The sequence below is a fragment of the Eptesicus fuscus genome, chromosome 7 (assembly GCF_027574615.1).
Source record: "Eptesicus fuscus isolate TK198812 chromosome 7, DD_ASM_mEF_20220401, whole genome shotgun sequence".
In the NCBI taxonomy this organism is placed as follows: Eukaryota; Metazoa; Chordata; class Mammalia; order Chiroptera; family Vespertilionidae; genus Eptesicus; species Eptesicus fuscus.
Window position 1 is genome coordinate 101,927,084 of NC_072479.1, and position 6,849 is coordinate 101,933,932.

The following is a 6,849-nucleotide window of genomic DNA, read 5'->3' on the forward strand; positions in this document are numbered from 1 at the left end:
ACAAATACGCCACTGCAGGAAAGGGGCGGGGTGGGGTGAATAAGGCCCAGCGAGGCCGGGTTGGTCCGGTGCCTCCGTCCGTAGGCCGAGATCTTGGGCGGCACCTGCCTTCACCCAGGCGGCCGGTGAAGACCGCAGGGAGGACGATGCGGGGACAGGGGGAGGGACAGAGAGGGCGCGGGGTGAGCGCGGGCTCCCCACACCCCACACTGAGCCCGAAGCAGGTCATCCTCGGATGATTCGGTAGAAACCACCCTCGTGATCATGTCTGCCGTATATGTTTTCTGACTCCCAGGTCCCCAGGCCGCGCCATTCTCCTGCCTCCCGCAGTCTTTCTAAGGATTCCGCCATGACTCAGGGGAGACTGGACCCAGCTCCCCGCTCGGGGAGGGGCTGAGAGACCTGGGCTGCCCGGGAATGGACACAAAGTAGCCCCGCCACACAAACGCTCCGTTTCTTTTATTTTGAATTATTTAAACTTTATTTTTTATTACACCAGCAGTCTTGTTCTTTGTAAATTAAAATAAAATTTAAAAAAGCAACTGTCCATAATCTCCGTCGAAATGTGTCCCCATCTTCACGAATCTTCTTCTGGCCTCTGTTCTATGCCTGTATAAACACACGTATACATTTGACTTCGTTCTTTTTAACAAAACGGGACCACACGATCCACACTGTCTGGAATCTGCTTCTCTTCCCTAAAGGTATAAAGTAGACCTCTTTTGGTGTCTTTAAATACAGAGGTCACTATCATTTTAGTGGCTGTGATGGAGGTGGGGAGGAATGAGGAAGTGGTGAGGATCAGGGCTGTCTCTTGCTGCCATTACTTGTTTTGTCAGAGAAGATGGTTTTTACATTTCTGTGATGCAACACCAGTTCTTGAGATTTCAAACCAACCATGTTAAAATTTCCACTTCTCGTCCCTGCATCTCTGCAGATTTGTCCAATTATTACCTTGGAAGAAATCACCCTCCCCCCTGAATATCAACACCCTTTTGAGAAATAGCTGTCTGCTGGCCAGCCTCAAGTGGGCTTGGGTGTAAGAACAGAGCTGCCCTCCTGGGGGAGGTGGGGTGAATGGACAGATGAGCTGTGTAGCTGTGTGTGTGTGTGTGTGTGTGTGTGTGTGTGTGTGTGTTCAGGCTGGGGGTGGGGGGGGGGGGGGGGAGACAGGCAGCTGAATGAAGCGGATAAGCATTAATCCACTTGTTAGTTCATTCAGCGGCTTTTGTGAGCCCCTGTTAAGGCTTTGTGCTAAATCTTCAGGGACAGAGTTGCCCAGGCTTGAGGTCCGGGTGCTGGAATAAGGGTGCATTAATTCCCTATGACGACTATAACAAATCACCACAAATTCAGTGGCTTAAAACAGCACAGACTTGTTACCTTACAGCTCTGGAGGTCGGAAGTCCCAAATCAGTGTCACTGGGCTGAAGTCAAGATATCTGCGGGCTGGGTCCTTCCGGCGGCTCTAAGAACCTGCCCCTTGCCTCATCCGGCTTCTGGGAGCTGCGGGCATTCCTCGGCTCGTGGCTGCAGCTCTCCCGTCCTTCCTTTGGCCGCCCCTGACGGACCTCCTGTTGTGTGTGTTACATGCTGTTTAATGGGTGAAGTCAAAATCCATCTCCTAGCTGGTCTTCCTCCTTTCCTGCTGCCTTCTATTTTTTTCCAGCATGATTATTCTTTCCAAAGAACCCTGCTTCTCAGGCTGTGCCTGAAATAGGACAGCTTCCGTTCTGCCATTTTTGCCTCCAGCGATGTTTCAGGCTTAATTTGCTCTACAATCCACTTGTTTGTCTTCTGGTGATCAAGGGTATCTGTAGAGCTCTTCTCCAACACCATATTCCAAATGAATCTGTTTGTTTCCATCAGCCTTCTTCTCTGTGATAGTGGAAGTGTATGTATGTATGTACATGTCCCCGGCAGCTCACAGCTAAAGAGAGATGCCCACACACACACACACACACACACACACACAGTATATATTTACATGTTTTTCTTCCACTAAAACTCAGATTTAATTGTAGAAATGGAAAGTGTGTTGGTCAGCCCAGCCGGTGTGGCTCAGTGGTTGAGTGTTGACCCATGAACCAGGAGGTCAGGGTTCAATTCCCAGTCAAGGCACATGCCTGGGTTGTGGGCTCGATCCCCAGTGGAGGGTGTGCAGGAGGCAGCTGGTTGATGTGTCTCTCTCATCATTGATGTTTCTCTCTCTCCCTCTCCCTTCCTCTCTCTGAAGTCAATAAAAATATATTTTTAAAAACAAGAAAAAGAAAGGCATGACTCCTATTTTTTTTTTAAAAAAAAAGAAAAAGCATTGGTCAAAAATAACACCAAACACTTTACATAGCACTCGTCATGTTTCTATGAGTCTTCCAAGTGTTTTACAGACCACACTCACCAATTTAATCCTCAGAACTATCCCACAAGGCGGCTACTATTATCCCCTTCACTGCTGAGGACACTGGGCTTCTACCCAAACATGGAAGACGCTGAGATGAACACAAGTTCTCTGTCCATCGGACCCCCTTCGTCTCCTCCCGCTGCCCGACGACATCTGCCATGTGATGTCATTTGACTTAGGAAGCTATGGGCAAAAAAGCTGAAGGCGTGCAGCCAGGTGACAACAGGAGTCCCAAAGAAACGACCCATGCGTAGTTCCTTCTGAACCGTCGTGCTGTGAAATTATGCGCCCCCAAGGGAAGGCTAACTATTTTTAGAAGGAGGGCAGTCGAGTCCTTTGGAAATATGCCTGAACACGGTCATAATTGGGCAAGGGACATGGGGAGCTCCGATTCTGGCAGAGGGACCTTTTGGAAAGGCCGTTCCGACCGAGTCATTCCTCTGTTTAAGACTCTTCAACGCTGGAAGGAGCCAAAATGTCAGCAGGGGATGAAATCCCCTCTCAAGTTCATCATCAATGTCTCTAGGAGGAAGCCCAAGCTCCTCCCGGGGAGGAGGCCTTCCTCGCGGTCTCACTTCCATCCCACAACCCTTTGCATAGATTTTTATGGATTTCGAGAGGAAGGGACAGGGAGAGAGATAGAAACATCAATGAAAGAGAATCATTGCTCGGCTGCCTCCTGCATGCCCCTCACCGGGGATCGGGCCCACAACCCGGGCATGTGCTCTGACTGGGAATTGAACCATGACCTCCTGGTTCATAGGTCGACGCTCAACCACCGAGCCACACGGGTCTCCCCATCCCAACACCCCTTCCTTTGGTCTCATGGAAATGCCTGCTGTTTCCTGAATGGTCCCTGCTTTTTCACACCTTTGCCCCCTTGGTTCCCCTGGGAAACACCTGCATGTGTTTCAAACTCAGTTCGGGGACGTCCTTCTGCATGAAGCCACGCCCGGCGCCCAGGCAGGCCTGGCCAGCCTTCTCTTGCCCCCTGTGGTGTTTGCAGAGCTCCGGGAGCACAGGAGAGGTCTGGCTGGTCACTGTCCTCTCCTCCTGTGGCAGGAGCTCCCTGCGGGCAGGGCCTCCGGTGCCTCTCAGCTCCCTGCCACTGGGTAGCCAGCCAATCAGCTAATCTTTACTGGGCGCCAACGTGATTCCAGACACTGGGGACATGGCAGAGAAAAGACAGATCCCCGTCCTCAGGAAGCTCAGATTCTTATGAGGACGCAGACAGACAATGAACACACAAAACGATGATTTTCAGGCCGGATACGTGTTACAGAAAGACTAGGGTTTTTATAACCTATGGATGGGGTGCTCAGCTGGGTCAGGGCAGGTCGTTTGAGGAGCCACATCTGAGTTGAGACCTGCACCAGGAAACGGAGCCAGCCGCCTAGATCTGGGAGGGGAGCTTTCTCAGCGGAAGGAGCAGCAAGTGCCAAGGCCCTGGGCATGCCCGGCAGGTCTGAGGGAGATCGGCGGGGCTGGGATGGAGGGTGGGGAGCCGGAGGTCTGCCAGGAGGGCAGGGGCCCACGTGCAGGGCCTCACAGGTCATGGAGGAGAGCGTGGGCTCTGTGCTCGGTGCAGAAACGAAGCTCTGGGAGAGAACGCACCCCAAGAGGAGAGGGAGCCGGGTAGGTGAGCTTGATCCAGAGCCAAACCGGCGGATGGTGGGGAGGTGCTGAGTGCCGAGGGTGGCTGCTTCTCAAGCCGCCACGGCCAAACCGCCTCCACGGATGCCCAGGAGGCAGAAAGCTGCAAAGAAGAGTGGAAAGAGCCCGGCCAGTGTGGGTCAATGGTTGAGCATCAACCTATGAACCAGGAGGTCGCAGTTCGATTCCCGGTCAGGTGAGGGCATATACCTGGGTTGTGGGCTCCATCCCCAGTAGGGGGCGTGCAGGAGGCAGCTGGTCGATGATTCTGTCTCATCATTGATGTTTCTCTCTCTCCCTTCCTCTCTGAAATCAATAAAAATATGTATTTTTAAAAATGTGTTAAGATAATGGGGGGACAAGGGGACATGGGTAACACTCTCAACAATAAAGATTTTTTTTTTAAGTGGAAAAAACTGTGTCTAGAATCTCCACGCTTGGGCCCCTCTAACAGAGAGGTGAGCAGGGAGGAGGAAGACACCCCCCTGGTCTGCCAGCTAGTTTAGGCAAATGTTAAGCTTCTGTACAAAGACACCCCAAAATCCAGTGACTGGTTTCTGTCTTTGATACAGTCTGGCTATGGAGGCTGGTGGCCCCCAGCGAGGCCAGCAGGACTGATGGCGGGGGTCAAGGCCCCGGCTGGGAGCGCTGACTGCTGAGCAATCACAGATAAAACCCAGGGTCGGTTCTGGCTCCTGTGGGCCCCTTTGCCCCGAGCCCGCCCTCCTCTAGCGAATGTGAAACAGATGAGAAGAAACGCAGAGTTCCCGGCTGTTTGCTTTCATCTCCCCGCAGAGCGCAGAGCGGAGCCAGCTCTGTGCAAACTTGTCCTCTTCCGGCTCTTCCTGTTTTGCTGGGAAACTTTTCTTTTTCTTTCCAAATACTTTTCAGTTGTTTAGGGAGGAGTGGGAGGTGTTAATTTCTCCAGACTCTCTCTCTTTTTTTTTAAAGTTGATTTCATAGAGGAAGGGAGAGGGAGAGAGAGAGACAGAAACATCAATGATGAAAGAGAATCATTGATCCGTTGCCTCCTGCACGCCTCCTACTGGGGATCGAGCTTGCAGCCCGGGCATGTGCCCTGACCCCCTGGTTCATAGGTCAACGCTCAACCACTGAGCCACACTGGGCGGCTCGCCAGACTCTTTTATGCGAGGACAGGTGAGGGCACCTGGCAGGCGGGTGCTGGGAGGCTGCATCGGAGAAAGGGTGAACCGTGACATGAGTGCCCCTTCGGCCCATCTGTCAAGCAGTGAGGCCCTGCGCTAGAGCCACGGGCCCCAGAGGGCCAGAGCAGGCTGCTGCTGACTGTCTGCTCCCCCAGCATCGCGGCCTTGGTCCCTGCTCCTGTTCACAGTGGGGGCCAGTGCCGCCTGGCCTTCCCCGGGGCCAGCTGTCCCACTGAGGAGACACTCTCACTGTCACATCACCTTTCCTTTCCTCCCCATCTCCTTCCTCTGCAGGGAGCCCCTTCAGGTGAGTGGGAGGAAAGACCCGCATCCTCCGGTGACCCAGCAGTTCTGGGATGGCTTTAAAACAGAAACTTCCGGCCCAGCCAGTGTGGCTCAGTGGTTGAGCATCCACCCGTGAACCAGGAGTTCAGGGTTCGATTCCCAGTAAGGGGGGGTGGGTGCAGGAGGCAGCCAATCGATGATTCTCTCATCATTGATGTTTCTCTCTCTCTCTCTCTCCGCCCCCCCCCACTCCTTTTGCGACAGCATGGATGGATCTGGAGAACATAATGCTAAGTGAAATAAGCCAGTCAGAGAAAGACAAGTTCCATATAATTTAACTCATATGTGGAATTTAATGAATAAACTGAACTACCAAGCAAAACAGAGACAGACTCAAAGACAGAGAGCAGGCAGCTGACTTGGGGGGTGGGATTGAGCAAAAAAAGAAAAAAGAGAGAGAGAACGCATGGACATGGACAACAGTGTGGTGATGGGGGTAGTGGTGGCTGGAGGTGGAAGGGGACAAACGGTGACTGTTTTTTGATGCCCTTAAAAGTCATTTTTGTGTATGCAGAAAAGACTATTCAGATGTTTCCTTAGGTTTGAATAATATCCAATTTGTTAAATGCATGCATAAAAGTAAAAAGCCTAGTTTATCCTAAAGCTCTTACTATCAGCTTAAATAACTTATTTTAGTTCTAGGTCTAGGAAGTTTTAGCCAACACTTTTAAGGAGGCTTTGATTAATTTTGGTCTCATTTACCAATTTAAACTCCTTTAAACATTTCATATTCCATTATCCATTACATATAGATTTGCTTAATTTCCTGAGTATAATTGGCTGACAAGCCTTCTCAGGTACTTAAGCAATTCTTATAAACCTAACATATTTAGTTTACAAATATGGTGACTTTGAAGCTTGATGAGCTATGTACTATGTATAAAAGGGGAAAGCCCTGGCTGTGTGGCTCAGTTGGTTGGGCATTATCCTGTGCACCGAAAGGTTGCTGGTTCAATTCCTGGTCAGGGCACATACCCTGGCTTTGGGCTTCATCCCCAGTAGGGGACATGCCGACCCATGTTATGCTCTCACATCAACGTTTCTCTCTTTCTCTCTCTCCCTCTCACTTTCTCTCTTTCTAAAAATCAATAAACTATTCTTAAAAAAAAATAAAAGAAAGAAAATTGACCATCCCACCAAAAAGCAATCTTAGGTTAATGTTAAAGAGCTGGGTTGAACAAATAACATTCTCTGACCACCATGTAATTCAAGAAGAAGTCAATAACCAAAAAATAGAACTTAAAAGACCCCTCTAAATAATTCGTGGATAAAGAAGAAAGCATA